The 19,742-nt window shown below is 39.4% G+C and overlaps 1 protein-coding gene across 25 annotated transcripts in view; it reads left to right on the forward strand.

The window, feature by feature from the left end:
- Positions 1-19,742, forward strand: part of ANKRD55 (ankyrin repeat domain 55) — a 496,355-nt gene that overhangs the window by 277,151 nt on the left and 199,462 nt on the right. Inside the window, exon 4 of one of the 25 annotated variants that reach the window (XM_073905468.1) lies at positions 2,088-2,224. The exons of the other annotated variants lie outside the window; for them this stretch is intronic. The gene's annotated coding sequence lies outside the window, so the exon portion shown is untranslated. The remainder of the gene's footprint in view (positions 1-2,087; positions 2,225-19,742) is intronic. 25 annotated transcript variants of the gene reach the window in all.

Below are 19,742 nucleotides of genomic sequence, written 5' to 3' on the forward strand. Positions count from 1 at the left end.
TAAAAATTTTCGGCCATATTTCCTCAAATATTCTCTCTACTCAATTCCTTTTCTTCACTCTTGCAGGGACTCTAATTGCTTATAGATCTCTTGGTGTTATCCCACAGATTATTGACATTCTCTTTTTTTCCTCAATTTTTTTTCCTCTTTCATTTTACTTTGAATAATTCTTTTGACCAGTTTTTAAGTTTACTGATCCTTTCTCGGGCAGTTTCTCATTTAGTGTTAATTTCACCCAGTGATTTTTTTAACCTTCAAAGAGTCTGGATTTTTGGCTCTAGAATTCCACTTGGTTCTTTTCTTAGAGTTTTTATTTTTATCCATTTTTTATTCAACATAATCACCTTTTAAGGTAATGATTTAGTAGATTTATAGTAGTTGTTTTAAAGTCCTTGTCTGCCTATTCCAATAACAGTCATCTGCAAGTCTGTTTCTAATGACTGTTTTTTCTTAGATGTAGTTTGTTTTTTTTTGTTTTGTTTTGCTTTCTTGCATGTAATATAATTTTGATTTTCGGACATTGTATATGAATATACTTATGTTGGCTCACAGCTTTGACTGTATCAAGTTCACCTGTGTTTAACCCCACCTCCCTCATCCCAAATTGCTATTTGATCTTGTCAGTAGTTGAGCTGGGTGAGGATTAGCTGACATTTCAGATATTTTTAGCTTGTCTACCTTTGGATAAAACTCTGGCAGGGCTCCAAAATGTGCAGAGTTGTACAATTTCTTTCTGCTTATCAGTCATTCCCCCAACTGTTATTTTTCTCAGCAAACCTCATGGTGGATTGTGGTAGTATCAGAAGAATTGTCGGTCCAGGTGTTCTGTTTCTGCCTTTGGGGTTCTTCCAGACTCCAGACCCTCTAGTCAGGATACACTGTTTTACAAAATTTGGCCAATTTCCCTCCATCCCTGAAAGGTCTCCATCTGTACCTAGTTTCTGTCTGTACTTAGACCAGGTGCCCCCACATATAGAAGCTGTCACAACTTTCTACTTACCTATTAAAAGCTTATTTCCCTTGGAGTTAAGTTCATAAAGTCTTCATTGCATGCAACCCCCTTCCCCTGCCCTGTAGAAAAGTATAATTTTTATTTTCTGTGGAGCTTTTTTGTTGTTACCAAAGGAGGGATAGTCTTTAGCATCCTTCTACATCCTGACCAGAAGCAGAAGTCTCAATAGAAGGAGATTGTTATTAAGACAGATTGCTCTGGACTGGTGCACCACTGTGTAACCCAAGTGTCTGAGAGGCATTCATTTGGGAAGACCATCTACTTTCAGCAGGAAGCTATTTTGTCTGTGTACAGATCAGAGTATTACTGCCAGCTTTGTCCTGTATTGTTTGCATCTCTGGCCAAAGCTACTCCCTATATCTTTTAATATTTTTCCCTTCATCTAGCCATTCTCTGATTTTTAAAGTAAGATGATTTGTAGTAAGTACATAGGTTTGTCTTAGTTATAAAAACCCATAGGAAATCTGTAGAGCTGTGTTCTGCAATCAGAGGGGTGCCGAGGTGACTTAGTCGGTTAAGCCTCTGACTCTTGGTTTCGGCTCAGGTCATGATCTCTGGGTCATGAGATCCAGCCCTGCTGAGCGGGGAGTCTGCCTGAAATTCCCTCTCTCCCTCTCCCTCTGCCCCACTCCCCTGCTCTCACTCTCTCTATCAAATAAATAAATAAATACATACATACATACATACATACATACATATTTTTTAAAAGAGAAGTATGTTTATTGCTATAGTGTAAAAACACATGGAATATCTGCTTTTTCAAAGGTACTGTACTTTGGGCCAGAAGCCACCCTTAGGGCATCTCATAAAACTTGCTAGTTTTCAGTCTTCTACTTTCTAATACGGGGTTTGCAAAAATGATGACTAAATATCTTCCAATTCTAAATTTCAGATAGAAGTGGCTCTAGGTCCTCTTAAGAGAGGATAACTGAGTTGATAAAATCGATCGAAGTATGCACACCATGGCCCTTTAAGTTGTCAGTTCTGATTCAGCTGACCTATGACTAGAATTGGCCTGACCTGGTTATAGACTGGTGAGTTGTCCCATCCCTCCATTACCTTTTTTCTCCTCCAGCCTAATGGATGCAGAAGAGGAAGCAGCTTCTAAGTCCTGCCAATAAAAAGCCTTGCCAGACCAGAGTCTAATCAGGAGGCATCCAGATCCATTATTCTCTTCTAATTTGAACCTCTTTATACCAGAAAACAGTAACGGTAATATTTTAGTGTCTCTTGAGGATTTGGTAATGTCATTTTTATTCAAGTAGCAGAATAATTTTTTTAACATTATAGTAGTAACACTATAGTATCCCTGAGGTGTGGCTCAAAAACTTAGGTAAATGCCTGGGTGACAGATTCTTAAGGGGCTCTTTAGGGAAGACAGGAAATAAGAGTTCCACTTTTAATATTTCAAGGAATTTGTCACCATGGCAACAGCTATGCTTTCCCACAGATTTCTCTTTCTCCCATGAACCCTCAGTTTTGCTGGGACTTGAAGCTCTTAATAATCAAATAATAGAAAGTCTTTTGAGGTTGTCTTATGAGCTTTGGATTTTAACAAGCTCATGGGTGCACCTTATCTCCTAGACTGATGACAGCCTTGTGTGATAGGACGCTAGAACTGGCTATGAATCTGGTCCATAGTGACATCAGTCATGGAATTCAACCAACTCAGCAAAATCAAGGTTCTGATTTGTGCTAGAGTGAGTATGAGTGACTGAAACAAGCTTTCTATTAAAACTTGATTGGCTTGATTCCTTAGAAAACGTGACATTTTTAGAGATCCTCTGAATAAAGAAAAGTCTTCCAAGGTCAAATATTTTTGGAAGATGATCATCTACTCTTGAAGAATCACAGTGGAGGGGTGCCTGGGTGGCTCAGTCCTTAAGTGTCTGCCTTCGGCTCAGGTCATGATCCCAGGGTCCTGGGATCGAGCCCCACATCGGGCTCCCTGCTCTGCGGGAAGCCTGCTTCTCCCTCTCCTACTCCCCCTGCTTGTGTTCCCTCTCTCGCTGTGTCTTTCTCTGTCAAATAAATAAAATCTGAAAAAAAATCACAGTGGATACTAGCATATTTATTAATGGCTCTTCAATAAAGAAAATTATTTGCCATTTTGTTCAGTCAACTGTTTCTCCAAATTATTTGATTTTTAAACACTTTTTTCCTACTTTGGAAGCATTGGAATCCTCTGAGGTTAAGTTAACCTGACAAACCCTAAGCTGGAAATCTGTGTGGAAGTGAAGCCAAGTGTATTCTTATAAGACTTCATCCCCCATGTGAAGGTATTCGTTCAAGCACAGGAGTAGACTTGGAATAGTAGAGTGGCTCTGGCAGTTAGATCTATGGCCAAGAGGGAGTGTGGTCCCTAAGCTTGTCCCCATCTCTCTCTTCTGCAGTTAACCTTAGTGACATAAGCTTGGGGCTGCATTTTTCTCAGATGTATGAATTGATGGAGCCAAAATAAACAAAACTCCAAATGTAAACAAAAAAGCTCATGAGTCCACTGCTGCTCTGTGCCTAAAGCAAGTTTCACACTTAATCATTTCTGTAAGTAGCTATTCCTACCTGGGCTGCCCACGGGAATAGGAAGTCATTTTGTTAACTGTTGTACTCTATAATTCTGAAGATGTAATTTATGAGCTGTTCCAGAGGCCAAGAACAGAATCGTTCCCAGCAGAAGATACAGCTCTTTAAGAGCAATGAAATCACCTCTCTATAGCAAAAGGAAAAAACAGATATTAAGAATCTTAGAATCTATTAACAAAATATACTAAGTGCACATGTACTGAGATTATGGCTAATGTTAATATTGGTCTAACTTGCCTATTGATGTTTTAATGTTTGACTGGTTAGGTTCTTTCCCATGTCTCTCTCACAGTTAACCTTGACTCTGTTGTTGACCTAACCTGAGTCTTGCATACTTTTTGCTACATCAGGAAAAGGTTAGGAATTTATAAAGCAAAGCAAACAAGTCTCTGAGATTGGTTACTGTAATGGTTACTTTCCTGTTGGGAATTTTGAATCTAAAACAAACCGAGGAGATCAGGCTTGTATATGGCAGGCAGCTAGCTTGTGAGTCTGCAGCACAGTTTATGCAGAAGGCACTGCAGGGAAAGATTTGCAGAAATGGGGCCAGTTTGCAGTATTCAAAGGGCCAATCTACTTCTAACACACACATTTCTGGACATATATTTTGAAATGGAACATATATTGACAGGGTATTAAGTTGCTTAAATACAAGCAATTTAAAGAGATGGGAAATGTATCTATAATACTATAAACGCTATTCTAAAAAGTACCAGCAGCACTGTTGAATCATTATATTGCACACCTGAAACTAATATAACACTGTATGTTAATTGGTATATGAGTACCTGGTTTAGCTTAAGTCCTGAGCAAGTTGATATAAGATTTACAGGGTGAAATTCATTGGTAGATTAGGGATTGTCTATTTTGATGACAGGCATCCCCTTGCTTTGTGCTCATTATTACATATTAATATGTAACATAGCTAAAATACTACGAATGATTAATTACTGAGCCTTAAATAAAAATAGGTGAAGTAAACAGTCTGATTCTGCTAGAAAGTATTTTTTCTTTTACAAAATTACCTTTTTCCACCTAATTTATGTCTTTAATTCTACGATTAGAAATAGGTTAAGGGTTAAGACATTAATCCCTATTAAGAAGTAAACAGAAGAGCTATTACAGTATGTTAAAAATAGATTCATGTATCACAGTAAAGTCAATTACTGAAACTCAGGGAAAATAAGTTTGTCAAATCTTTTTCTGAAATTAGACTTTGACAGGGAAGGTTAGAGTAATCTTCAGAACAGTAAATGCTGAGGAACTCCCAGCAACAGGAGGTGAGAACATCCAAGACATTTTTCCTAACTCATAGTGTTTTGTTTTGTTTTGTTTTGTTTTCCAGCAGGGCTTCCTATAAACATTTTCCTTCCATTTAAAAAGTTGATTCTAAAAAATCTCTGGAGCTGTGTTTACATTTTTAGAACCCTCATACTCTCAGATCTTCCCAAATAGCAGCAGTTTTCTCACCTAGGAAATTCTTTAGGTTTCCTTAGCATCACTCAGTGCCTAATGTGTTCTGCACTGGTAGACCCTGCCATTCATTCAACGAACACCTGAGGATGATAAGATACTTCTGTAAGGCTTCCTGCCTGGCATGGGAAGACTGGGAAAGACACAGCCATTAACAATGTATCACTGTCTTTGTGGATTCCATATCTAGTCTTCTCTGAAATCATCATATGTGACCCTTTAATGTTTTCTTTAGTTTTATTTGCTTTGCTTTGAAAGTGCACCATTTTAAATTAATTAGACTTTTTGTGACTAAATGCAAAGAAAAATGCAAAGGTTTTCCTAGGATCTGTTGAGCTTTCTTGTTGACCATCAAATCCATAAGCAAATGTGATCTTAAGGAATGTACTTTGAGATTTCATTGAAATCTGAGATTCATTTATACAAATTTAACTTCACAATGAGTTGTCCTATGTATATTATCTATGAAAAAGTTTTGGAAAGACCTGAAGAATTGTCTTGCCTTTTGACTGGACTCCTCTGGGAGGAAGCCACAGCCTTGGATTCTTCATGTGTGATGCTAGATGGGCTGGATACAGGGGTCACCCAGGAGTCCTCTTGCTAAGTTTCCTGGTTTAGAACTCCTTTGACAAATGTGATTCCCATTTTTGGAAATAATTCACAACCATGCTGTATTTTTTATTTTTGCAAATATCAAACATCACAGAATTGAGAAGGTAGAATAAATTTGAAGCCTGCTTGATTGTTGAGAAAATTAGAGTTCAGGTAATTGTAGAACTAGAACCATCTCCTGGGCCCAGAACTAAAACACCTTGCCACAGCTTCAATGGAAAGGGGTGCATGTGCCCCTTCAAATCACTATGTTTGTATCCTTTGGGTAAATATCTAGTAGTGCAGTTGCCGGGTCATAGGGTAGCTCTACTTTTAACTTTTTGAGGAAACTCCATACTCTTTTCCAGAGTGGCTGTACCAGTTTGCATTCCCACCAACAGAGTAAGAGGGTTTCCCTTTCTCTGCATCCTTACCAACATCTGTTGTTTCCTGACTTGTTAATTTTAGCCATTCTCACCAGTGTGAGGTGATATCTCATTGTGGTATTGATTTGTATTTCCCTGATGCCGAGAGATGTTGAGCATTTTTTCATGTGTCTGCTACCATTTGTATGTGTTCTTTGGAGAAATGTCTGTTCATGCCTTCTGCCCATTTCTTGACTGGATTTTTTTGGTTTTTGGGTGTTGAGTTTGGTAAGTTCTTTATAGATTTTGGATACTAGCCCTTTATCTGATAAGGCATTTGCAAATATCTTCTCCCATTCCGTAGGTTGCCTTTTAGTTTTGTCGACTATTTCTTTTGCTGTGCAAAAGCTTTTTATCTTGATGAAGTCCCAATAATTCATTTTTGCTTTTGTTTCTCCTGCCTTTGGAGATGCGGCTAGCAAGAAGTTGCTGTGGCTGAGGTCAAAGAGATTGCTGCCTGTGTTCTCCTCTAGGATTTTGGTGGATTCCTGTCTTACATTTAGTTCTTTCATCCATTTTGAGTTTTTGTGTATGGTGTAGGAAAATGGCCCAGTTTCATTCTTCTGCATGTGGCTGTCCAATTTTCCCCACACCATTTACTGAGGACAATCTTTTCAACAAAGAAAGTTTTAAGTCAAGGCCTCACTAACTCCTACAGTGTTAGTAATGCATCTCAATTTTCAAAACTAACTTATTTTTAAAAGCTTAAACTTAACCTAAAAGACTTATAATGAAAATAAACTAGAATGAACAAACGTGAGAAATGTTCCTCTTTGAATTAGGGAACTAGGACCTTGAATTTTCCAAAAAAAGTACATCTTCCCAATGTATTCATGGTGATGTGGCATAAAAGATCCATGTAATTTATTTAAAACTACTTTAACTCAGATAACATCATTCTGAAGTACACTACCAAAATGTTAATCAAGAAAAGCTGAAAATAGTTTTAGTTTACTCTATATCACATGCTAGAAGAAAGTTTGCATGGGAAAACACTGAAGAGATAATTTTTTAATACAGATTTCACAAACTCATGGTCCAAAATGGGTCCCACAGCTTCCTCTAGAGTAATAATTACTTTTCACTGCTTGTTGGCTGCCTGTGAAAATTTGATTGCAATAATTCAAATGCTCCTACAAAACTAGCCATATCCACCTATGCTGTTCTGACTGCCGCAGCCAGCCCCATCACACCCATAACAATGACTCACAAACTGGCTCTCCAGGCCACTGTAAGAGGACGGGGCTGACACTCCCATGCCTTGCATCATCTGGCTGCTATACTCCCCATTGCTGGCCCCAGTTGTGGAATTCAGTGTTTGCATGCCATTTTTTTTCAACTTCCATCAGATTCAGTTTGTAATCTCAACTTTAAATTGATCCTACTGCTAATCAAAATGTCTTTATGGCAGAAGTGGACTAAAGTACCAGGCTGATTTTGGGAAAAAAAATAATTTTATCTCTAATGGAGAATTTGCAGCATCTTCTTCCAACATCTTTCATCCTGCCTTCACAGCCTGAATCATTCATCTCACAAATATGTTGAGCACCTAACATTTGCTGCTTGGAAATTTATGCTTTTCTTAACATATAAAGATGACAGACAGTCATTAGTCTATCATCAAGATATAAAATGTATTTTCTTCTAGCCTCAATGGTAAACTCATGCGGTGTTGTTTTCCAGATGCCAGTTTGAGGCCATGAGAGAGAGGAAAAGAGATCCATACAACTACCCGACCTGACCCTTGACTCATCATGAGCCAGCCAATGAGTTTTCATGCAAAAAACACAACCCTTTTATGCAGTGCCTTTAACTGTGGTTTATCGGTAGAGATTAAATTATGGAACCTCTAGCTGCATTACCAAATTTAGTCAAAGCATTTGCAATGAACTTTCTCTCTGATTCAGCAGTACTGAATTTTATTTTGTCTTTCCCGATTAAACAAAATGTCTCAACCATGACTAGGGAAGGAGGGAGAGGGGGAAATCAACCACTGAACCTTTCCAATATCGGGACAAACCTCATCTTTTCAGATTATATACCATACACGCACACACACACACACACACGCACACACACACATATAGTTTCTGTGTAAATAGTGTGTGTATACATTAATGCCTGAGGACTTGGAGGAGGTGATGACAGAAAAGAAAGCATGGGTTTCAGGGGCAGTCAACAATGCTCTCTCTGCTTATCCTGTATTGAGGTCTGCTTCCTGGCACTTCCTCTCAACTATGACAAATTCTGATGGCCCAGGCTTTGACTTTACTTCAGAACTTTTACATTTCTCATGTTGAAAATCTGTCTCCCTTGCCCATCTTCCTTCAATCTGGTTCTAATTCCTATGTTGCAACTTGATAGTCAGTACAGCGGGTAGAATAAAGAGTTACACGTTTGAAGCTCTACTGCCTAACTAGGCCTTGCAGAGGCTGGGTTGGTGGGGTGTTCTCTAGACATCACTCATAACACAGGATTGCCTCACCATGAATGGTCACTTGCAAAGATTGGGTCTGCCTAGAATTAGCGAAAAGGTTTATGGAGTTTCTATGTGGCTTATTTATTTTTTTATTTAGGTAAAATTCATATTTGTAAAATTCACCATCTGATCTGAAAGTGTGCAATTCAGTGGCTTTTAGTACATTCACAATATTGTGCAACCATCACCACAATCTAGTTCCGGAATATTTTCATCATTCATAAGGAAATTCCAAGCCCCTTAAGCTGTAACTCCCCCTGCCTCCTTTCCCCCACCCCCGGCAACCACTAATCTGCTTTCTGTTTCTATGGACTTGCCTATTCTAGATATTTCATATAAATGCAATTATATAAAATGTGACCTTTGTCTGGCCTCTTTCACTTGTCATAATGTTTTCAGGGTGAATTCATACTGTAACATATAGTGGTACTTCATTCCTTTTCGTGGCTGTATTATATTGCATTATATTACCCATTCATTATTTGATGGACATTTGGACTGTTTAGCTCTTTCGAGTACGTCGTGCCCCTGTGAACATTCATGTACCAGTTTTTGTTTGAACATCTGTTTTCATTTCTTTGTTGTCTATACCTAGGAGTAGAATTGCCGTGTCATATGGTAATTCCATGTTGAACTCTGAGGAACCTCCAAACTCTTAACAGCAGGTGTACTGTTTTACATTCCTATCAGCAATGTATGAGCGTTCCGTTTTCTCTGAATGTTTACCAAAACTTTGTTAATTTCCAATTTTTTTTATTATAGCCATCCTAGTGGATGTAAAGTGGTATTTTATTGTGCTTTTGACTTGCGTTTCTTAATTATTAACAATGTTAATTTTTTTTTCATGTGCTTATTGACCATGTGTTATCTTCTTTGGAGAAATGTCTATTCAAGTCCTTTTACCCATTTAAATTTTTATTTTATTAAAAGATTTTATTTATTTATTTGACGGAGAGAGAGAGCACAGCAGGGGGAACAGCAGAGGGAGAGGGAGAAGCAGGCTCCCCACCGAGCAGGGAGACTGATGCAGGGCTCAATCCCAGGAGCCTGGGATCATGACCTGAGCTGAAGGCAGACACCCAACCGACTGATCCAACCAGGCACCCCATCCTTTTACCCATTTTAAACATTTTTTTTAAAGATTTTATTTATTTATTTGACAGCGAGAGAGATAGCGAGAGAGGGAACACAAGCAGGGGGAGTCAGAGAGGGAGAAGCAGGCCTCCCGCCAAGCAGGGAGCCTGATGCAGGGCTCGATTCCAGGACCCCGGCATCATGACCCGAGCCGAAGACAGACACTTGACGACTGAGCCACCCAGGTGCCCCTACCCATTTTTAAATGGAGTTTTTGTTCTTCTGTTGTTCAGTTGTAGAAGTTCTTTATATATTCCAGATACTAGACCCTTATCAGATATATGATTTGCAAACTTTTTCTCCCTTTCTGCAGGTTGTTTTTCACTTTCTGGACAGTGTCCTTTGATACTTCTGTATGAGTTGTACAGAGCTGGCCTCATGTGAAATTTGAAGGAGTGTTTTTAGTCAGTCAGTGTCTCTCTCTCTCTCTTGCCTTTGCCCCCTTACACTTTTATTCACTCACTTCCAGTTTCTTCATTTCTCTTATACTATATTCTCCAAGGACAAGGGTAAGAAAAAAAAAGCTTTCTGATAATTTTATTCACACTGGGGTGTAAATGACTGATAAGGCCTAATGACTTACCCTCCCACCAAAGGTGTCAGCATGTCAGTAACTGAAAAGAAAGCAAAGGAATTCATGAAATGTCAGACGTTGATGAACATAGTGGGCTGAGATCATGGGACACATTTCTGTTGCTCCTGAAGTCACACTAAGTTAACACCTCCAGTTCTACTTAAAATAAGGATTCTAATCCCAGATCTGAGGTTTTACAAAGCCAATCACGTCCTCTGTAAAACTCTGTACTAAGCCTGTGGGGCTTCTATGGGCAGCCACTGTGCCAAGCACATTGGCAATTAAGCCTCAATGTGTTCTGTTCTTAAACAGTCTGTAGTTCAGATGCTTTTAGAAAATAGACACTCTCCTTGACTCTCACTTATAGGACTCCTAAGGTCACCTCTGAGCTCTCATCCTTATATATCTTCAGAGCACCATGAACTCCACTGAACATGGTTGCATTTTCTTATTCCCGAACCATATTGTCCTGGGGTTGAAATGAATCTATAGCCTCTTAGCCTTCCATACCTGCTTGGGCACCCACTGAGTCTTCTCCGTCATTCCCTGGACATTCTTCGTTTTAATATCACAGAGGCTGTTGACAGCTCTAATGATTATGCTTGAAGACAAAACCTAAATTACCCTAATCAGCCTGCTCTGAGGCTGGCAGGTATGTGGTGCTGTCACAGTGAGTTGGTGATATACAATCTGCCGTGAATAGAGCTTTTTTCCAGCTGCTCTGGCAGGGCCACCTGCCGTCTGTGCCCCACTTCCTGCCAGGAAGCTCTGTGACCTTCAGTGGCCAATGCCAAGTGATTAGAAAACTGGTAGCATTTGTGCCAGAACCTTGGTCTCTGTGGGTTTTGTTTGCTGCGACAGAGAATCAGGAAGTTCCAGAAAAGAACTACAGAGAAATTTTCTCCTTATCCAAAGATACAGGGTAAGGATTCTGCCTATATGAAGGTAATGAGAAGTAGCTCAGGGCAAATCTTTCCTTTCCCAGACTTGTGCAAATAAGATTTGGCCAACAAATCTCTCAAAATATGCAAGCACCTTTGAGCTGCTTACCCATTCAGCAATGAGAAAAGAGACAGAAGAATCTAATAAGATAAATCTAAAAGTTAAAAACCAGACCAATTTAACAATGAATAATTGGAAAGTGAAATTTTTAAAAATACCATCCCAAAGATATGAAAACACAGGGATAAGTCTGACAAAAGATGTGTAAGATCTGTGCAAAAAAACCCAACTAAATAAAAATAAAAACTGAGAAATTGAAGAAGACCAAAATAAATGAAGACATACATCATATTCATGAATCAGATGATTCAACATTGTAAAGATGTCAGTTCTCTGTAAAATGATCTATAGACTCAAAATAATCCTAATCAAAATCCCAGTAGACATCTGTAGAAATTAATGAGTTGATTTCAAAAACTTGTATGAAAGTGCTAAGGACCTAGAATAACCAAAGCAACTTTGAAAAAAGAAGAAGAAATTTGGAGGGCTAATGCTACCTGATTTCAAGACTTTGAAAGCTACAGTATGAAGATATTGTGGCAATGGTGTAAAGATAGATCAGTAGAACAGAATAGAGAGTCTAGAAATAGACCCATTCACATATGGACAGCTGACTTTCAACAAAGTTACAAAGACAATTCAATAGAGAAAGTATAGTTTTTTCAACAAAAACAGCTGGAATAATTGGATATCCAGATGCGGAAATATGAATTTTGATCCACAGTTTGCACAATACGCAAAAGTTAACTCAAATGGATCATAAGCTTAAAGTTTAAACCTACAAGAGTACAAAACTTCTGGAAGAAAACACAGGAGAAAATGTTTGTGACCTTGGGTTAGGCAAAGATATTGATCAATAAAAGAAAACACTGCCAAGTTAAACTTCATAAAAATTAAAGGCTATGCTCTTTAAAGATAACATCAACAAAATTATCAGACTAGATACAAACTGGGAGAAAATTTTTAAAATGCTTTTCCTAAAGGATTTGCATCAAAAACATGTAAAGAATGCTCAGACTCAAAAATAAGAAAGCAAACAATTGCAAAAATGCATAAAAGATTTGAATAAAGTCCAAAACATTTAAAAGAAGACCATTATCACAATCAGTGTCAAGAAAGAACACACCCATACTCAGCCCTTTAGTACCATTGTCTAGAACAGCTGTAGCAGGAATAGTAACGACAAGCAGCTCTGATTTGGGGAGTGTTTCCACCCAATCCATTGTTTCACCTAAAGGTTCTCAACCTTTCCAAAGAAGATACAAAGATAGAAATAAACACATGGAAAAATGTTCAACATCATTAGTCATTAGGGAAGTGTAAATTAAAACTACAGTGAGATACCACTGCCTACCTATAAGAACAGCTAAAATTAATAAGACTGACCTTACCAAATGTTGATGAGAATGTAGAAGAACAGAAACTGTCATAAACTGTTCATTGGAATGTAATTTCGTACAACCATTCTAGGAAATACTTTGGCAGTTTCTTAAAAAGCTAAACTACTGAGAGATATTTTCACACCTTTGTTCATAGAACTATTCACAGTAGCCAAAAGTGGAAGCAACTCAAATATCCACGGGCAGATGAACAGATAAACCAAGTGTGATCTGTACACACAGTCGAATATTACTCAGCCTTAAAAAGGAAGAGAATCCTGTCACATGCTACAACATGAACGAAACTTGAGGATATTGTGCTTAGTGAGATAAGCCAGTCACAAAAAGACAAATACTGAATGATTTCGCTTATCTAAAATAGTCAAGTTCATACAAACAGAAAGTGGAACAGTGGTTACCAGGATTTGGGGGAGGGGGGAAAGGGAGTTGTCTAATGGATGTAAAGTTTGAGATTTACAAGATGAAGTTCTGGAGATCTGTTTCATACTATGTGAATATACTTAATAGTGCTGCATTTTGCACTTAAAAGTGGTTAAATTTTAAGTTGTGTAAAATTTAATGGTAAATTTCATGTTGTGTATTCTTAACCATAAAAATGAAGAAAAAGTTAAACATTCTTACTACATGATATAGTCATTCCACTGCTAGGTATTTAACTTATGAAAAATGAGAGCACTTGTCCATACGAAGACTTGTATAAAAATGTTCATAGCAGCCTTGTTTGTAACATCCAGAAGCCAGAAACAACCAAAATATCTATGAAGAAATGGATGGATACACAAATTGTGCTATAAACATAACAGTTTCTGGACTTTTGGTTCTGTTCCGTTGGTTTATACATCTGACCTTATGATGGTGTCACACTGTCTTGATTACTATAGTTTTGTAGTAAGTTTTAAAATTGGGAAATATGAATCCTCTCCAACCTTGTTCTTTTTCAAGATAATTACCTATTTTGGGATTGCATTAAATCTATATATCAATGTATCACTAACAATAGAAATCCAGAAGTCTCTCCCAGAAACCTCTATAAATATTAAACATGCCCTTTCATATTTTATCATTTTACTAATATAAGCCATTTTCTTTTTACTTTGTTCCTAAACTCTGGGTAATCCCTTTCATGAACTTAAAGAACTTTACTAAGTAGATTTACATCTTTCTCATTTGACATTATTTATCTTTATTACTTTCATATTTCATTAAAAACCTAGCCTTTCAGGGTCACCTGGATGGCTCAGTCAATTAAGTGTCCAGCTCTTGCTTTCAGCTCAGGCTGTGATGTCATGGCTCGTGCGATCCAGCCCTGAAGTTGGGCTCCGTGCTCAGGGGGGAGTCTGCTTGAGATTCTCTCCCTCTGCCCCTCCCCCCATACATGCTCTCTCTCTTTTCCAAATGCATAAATCTTAAAGAAACAAAGCAAAACAAAACAAAACCTAGACTTTCACTTTTAGTTTCTTTAGGTTTCCCTTGGAATCTGCCACAATAGTTCTAAAAAGGAGATGGTAGTATATGGCTCTAAAGCCCACTACCAGCGTTGCTTCTTCATTGCTGTGTTGCCTTCATTTGAGACCCTTGAGGATAAGGACACTGTGGGATGAGCTATAGCAAATCCAGCTCAGATCCTGTTATGTTACTACAGAACATCCCAAGAATGCCAGATTTGTGTGTGCTAATCCTGAGCTTGCACAGGCTTGCTTGGGCTTCCTGGAGAAGCCTCTTGATGGCTTCGGACCTTGCAAGTCATTGGGCTGCAAAAGGGAATAGTGACACGGGAGACAAGGACACATGGAGACCCTTTCTTAGTAAAGCGTTGACCTTCTCTCATCCATAACGCCATCTGTCCTGGGTCAGCAAAGAACCCAGGACAAAGCAGTGTGCCCGACCAGGAGGCTGGAGTGGCGGAAAGGCAAGACCCCGGGACGGGGGATTGAAGGGAGCTTCAAGGACAGAAAATTAGCCCTGTGAAGCGTGTCTCCTCCTTGCCTCTGCTATGTTGCCAAGCCAAGAAGCAACTGTGTAGAAGTTGGAGGGCTTGTTGTTGGCTGGAGGTCACCAAAAATAGAAGATTCAAGAATGTTAATGTGCAAGGAGTGATGATGAAGTCCAAAACATTTAAAAAGAGGACCATTATCATAGTCAGTGTCAAGAAAGAACATGCCCACACTCAGCCCTTTAGTACCATTGTCTAGAAGAGCTGCAACAGGAAGAGTAACAACAAGCAATTCTGACTTTGGGAGAGATTCCACCCAATCCATTGTTTCACCTCAAGGTCTTCAACCGTCCCACCCCAGAATCTCACCACCATGCACCATCATTTTTACTCTCAGCCTTCAGGAGGGGAACTGTAGCCCAGGACATGGCTGACAGCTTCACTTGGAGAAGACTTACTCAGAGCCCTCTAAAGTATGTGGTCTTTGCTTTCCCTGAAGTGGTTTGCCTGCCAGGCTTCTGTGGTCCCAAAACAGTGGTATCTGCTAACCCTGTATTCACCTAAGGGGGCATGTTGTCTCTACTCTGGACTAATTTCCATGCCTGTCCTGCTGCCCAGTTACCTCCCCCTTTTAAGGACCTCAATTTCCTCTTCAAGAGGTTGGCCTAAGTTGGCTGTTAAGTTCTTTGCACATCGTGTGTCCCATGACATTTGGAAAGTACTTGGCTTGGGATCTCGTGCCAACTATTGCCTGCTCTTACCAGAGCTTTCCCCACTTTAGGTGCCCAGACCAGAGACCTTGAAGCCATCCTTGATTCTTCTCTCTCTCTCACACACATCCTTTGTCTAATCCAGCTGCTGATGCTGTCAACTCCACCTTTAAAATGTATCCCACATCTGGGGCGCCTGGGTGGCTCAGTCGTTAAGCGTCTGCCTTTGGCTCAGGTCATGATCCCAGCCCCGTATAGGACTCCCTGCTCGGCAGGTAGCCTGCTTCTCCTTCTCCCACTCCCCCTGCTTGTGTTCCCTCTCCCGCTGTGTCTTTCTCTGTCAAATAAATAAATAAAATCTTTAAAAAAAAATGTATCCCACATCTAAACACTTTTAACCACCTTCATCCCCCTAACCTTCATCTCTCACCTGCAGTATTGCCCCAGCCTCACCATTGGTCTTTCTACTCCTGCCCTCTTTGGTCAATTCTCAACTTTGCAGCCAGAGTGATCCCATTACAGTGTGCGTCAGATCACATCACTCCTCCACTTAAAACCCACCAAGCCCCCCTATTTCACTCAGAGTAGAAGCCAAACACTTTCCAGAGATTTTAAGACTCCTGCCTCAGGGCCTTTGCACTTGCTGTTTTCCTTGCTTCTACACTTTATGCCAAATGTCCACATAACTCACTCCCTTACCTCCCTTGAGAATTTATTCAATTGTCACCTTCTTATTTGGGTCTACCATGGCAACCCAACTTAAAATGGCAATGCCCCCTACATTCCCTATCCCTCAGCCCTGCTGTACATCCTCCATAGTACTTCTATCACACCATGTGTTGCATTTGTTTTCTCCCTACCTCAATTAGAATATTTGATCAATGAGAACAGGGATTTTTGTTTCTTTGCTGCTGTATCCCCAGTGCTTAGAACATAGTCTGTTGTTCTTGGAAGACACTTGGAAGGCTCTGAGAACTATTTAACTGGATTAATGAAATGAGGAACTGCAAGTTCTTTCTTGCATGGAAGTATGGAGGTAGAGCAGTTTATACTTTCCTTCCCTCATTCCTCAGTCTCATTCCTTTATCTTAGCTTACATTTGCTGCTCATTTCTTAAACCTAATATTTCTTGGAAGTGGCATGAGGAGGGACCACATTCCAGTGGCAGTCTGCAGGGCTAGTCCTTGGACTAGAAGTATACCTCATATTACATAACACTGCATTTCTCTAGTGACAAATTCACTCCAGCCTCTCTTCTGTGTCTTGAACTTATTTGGATGGCTGGCATTCTTAGCTCATGTTAGAACTTGCCTGTTTGAGAAGCCAAAATTGAGATTTGGGGTTCAATATTTTGAAAGTCCATGACAAATACCCAAATAAATCCATCCAAAATGAGCTTCCAGTTCTCTTTAATTTTGAACTTCAAATCCAAAACGTCTTTTGAACTTCCAAGTGGAGAGGTTCAATAGGCAGTTAGGTATATGTGCCAAAGTCTGTGAGGAATGAAAAAAAAAAATGGTCTGTTAAAAGAGTCATAATGATGAGAGCCTATATGTAGAAACTTGAGGTTGAATCAGATGTAAAAAGTATTTATATCTCAATTACTCCCTCCCTCCCTCACTCTTTCATTCATTTATTCACTCAATATCCATGTGACACAGTCTCGTCATGGAGTAACCTTCAAACAAACACAGCAACCAAAACTAAACTTAAAAATGATTTTTACTTTTATTTAAATTCAATTTAATTAACATATAATGTATTATTAGTTTCAGAGGTAGTATTTAGTGATTCAGCAGTTGGATATAACACCCAGTGTTCATTCCATCAAGTGCCCTACTTAATGCCCATCACCCAGTTACCCCATCCCCCTCTCACCTCCCCTCCAGCATCCCTCAGTTTGTTCCCTATACTTAATAGTCCCTTATGGGTTTGATTAGAGAAGAGGACCCAGAAGATCCATGAAGCATCCCACCCCCCCAGCTTCCCTCTCTTACTCCTAGGGAGGCTACCACACACCTGGAAAATGAGTTCTTCTTTCTCTCACATTGGGATTTCCTGGTGAAGAAAATTCCCCACTTCATTATATGTTACAATGACAAAGAGAGACAGTGAACCAATAGTTGTAAGTAGCTCAGAACTCCTATGGAGATATGAAGAGAGTTATGCTCTGAAACAGAAGTTCTCAACACGAGCTACATATTACCACCAGCCATTTTATCTGTTCTTTAGCATGGAGGAGTTATGCCCAAAAGAAGAACATTCCTGATTTCCCACAAAGCCATATAAGAAATGACCTAAAGAAACGATGAGAGACTCTGGACTCCAGGAACCAAACTGAGGGTTACAGAAGGGAGGGGGTGGGAGTTGGGGTAACTGGGTGATGGGTATTAAGGAGGGCACATGTGGTGATGAGCACTGGGTGTTATATGCAACCAATGAATTGTTGAACACTACATCAAACACTAATGATGTATTATATGTTGGCTAGTTGAACTTAATAAAAAAATAAAAATAAAGTAGCTTCTAGAACACATAAAAAAAGAAAGAAAGAAAGAAAACACACCATCATATAGAGCTGGTCCTACCTCAGGACTGATTGGGTATGTACCTAACAAAGGAATAGGTCTTTTCACTTCCTGAGTAGATACAGATTTAGTTTGCAATTTTTGCACATGTAACTACTGTGTTTGGGATTAATACCTCAGGACCATACCTCAGGACCCCTCAAAAGGAATGCTAATGAATATAATTCCACCTTGGGGCGCCTGGGTGGCTCAGTCAGTTAAGTGTCTGCCTTCGGGCTTAGGTTGTGATCCCAGAGACCCAGGATCGAGCCCTGCATCGGGCTTCCTGCTCAGCGGGGAGCCTGCTTCTCCCTCTGCTCCTCACCTAGATCACTCTCTCTTGCTCTCTCGCACTTTCTCAAATAAATAAATAAATAAAATCTTAAAAAAATGCATATATATAATTCCGCCTTGACTTTGAGTTTTCAGAGATAAAACCAAGACCCTCTGGGGACAGAATACTGGAACTATCCCATAAAAAGGTGTTCATCCTGAACAGTTACGCTATTTGGTGAGACAAGAGGTAGAAAATATCACATTAACAAAGAAAATGCAGGATTTGACTTTCATATTACTAAAAGCTACAGGAAAGAATGACCTTTATTACACTTTTCCCCATCTTCTGAGGAGCAGGGGCCATATCTCCGTAATAATTTTAACCCTCACAGCCTCTGAACAGAGTTTTGTTCATAGTATAATCATGTCCGGGCCACAGTTTGATTGGTGTGCAAGTCTCCATCCCCCCCTCCTTCTAAACATTTTTTGTTTATCTTCAGCTTTTGTCTTTGTCTTCCAATCCCTAATGGTTTGGGAGAATTAATGGCCCAGGAGATAAACAGGTTTTGTTTCCGAGCATAACGGCTTTATGGTCCTGCCAACGAATTCTTTTTCTACACTATGTATTTCCCTCTTTTGCTGATGATGAAAATGATGCTTGCAGGAAATATTTATCTTCTCGTATGCCTTATGCAAGTCATGAGGGAAAGAGAAATTAGAATGACCTTAAATCCTTGCACCATATTGTGTCTTTACTTCAACCATTATGGTATCAGGGGACAGGGGAGAGGGAGGGGAAAGTCGTTAAAATCACGTGAACTTGGAGTAGAACTCGCCAATATAAACATCTTTTGCATTTCTTCTTTACTCTGAAATGAATCATTTGAAACAAGTCACTCTGTCATAACACATATTTTGTTTTACCAGGCCAAAGAGAAGAGATTTATTTTCAAACTGGAGCAGGAATTTGGGGTCACAAACAAAGCTTAGAAGTGTTTAGTGCTCCCAGAACATTTGATGCCACCTCTTCGAATTCATATAGTCAATAAAATATGTATATTCAACTCGTCTAGTCAATATATTTTAAAGAAGCTCACCTTTGTATATGCCTTTGTATATACACATGCAAGCATTAACTCCTAATCAGTTGCCTTGAGGGATGGATGGGATACTGATGGAGCTGCTTTCACTAGAAAACATTTGCAAGGTAACTTCGCTTTTGAAATAGTAGAGAGAGAAAGTAATTTTCTTTTATTTTGTAAGTATTTGGGTACTTGTTATGAAACAGATACTTGGAGATATGGATAAGACATGATATGTGGCCATGAGGAGCTTTTATCTGAGCTGGGCCTTGGAGCATGGGTAGGAGCTAGCCAGAAGGAAGGAAGAAAGGGTATTCGGGGCGGGGTGGAAATAGCACGTTCAATGACCCAGAAATGTGAAAAACTCTAGAAAGTTCCAAGAGGAAGGAGATCTTCAGAGTAATTGGAACACTTGATTCATATAGGAAAAGATGGAAGTCAAGTCTAAGATGATGAATCAGGAGGCAGCAGAGTATAGTGGTTGACAGCACAGTCTGGCCC

Source organism: Callorhinus ursinus, unplaced genomic scaffold (genome assembly GCF_003265705.2).
Source record: "Callorhinus ursinus isolate GAN/ISIS: 27379988/994484 unplaced genomic scaffold, GSC_fseal_2.0 scaffold23, whole genome shotgun sequence".
In the NCBI taxonomy this organism is placed as follows: Eukaryota; Metazoa; Chordata; class Mammalia; order Carnivora; family Otariidae; genus Callorhinus; species Callorhinus ursinus.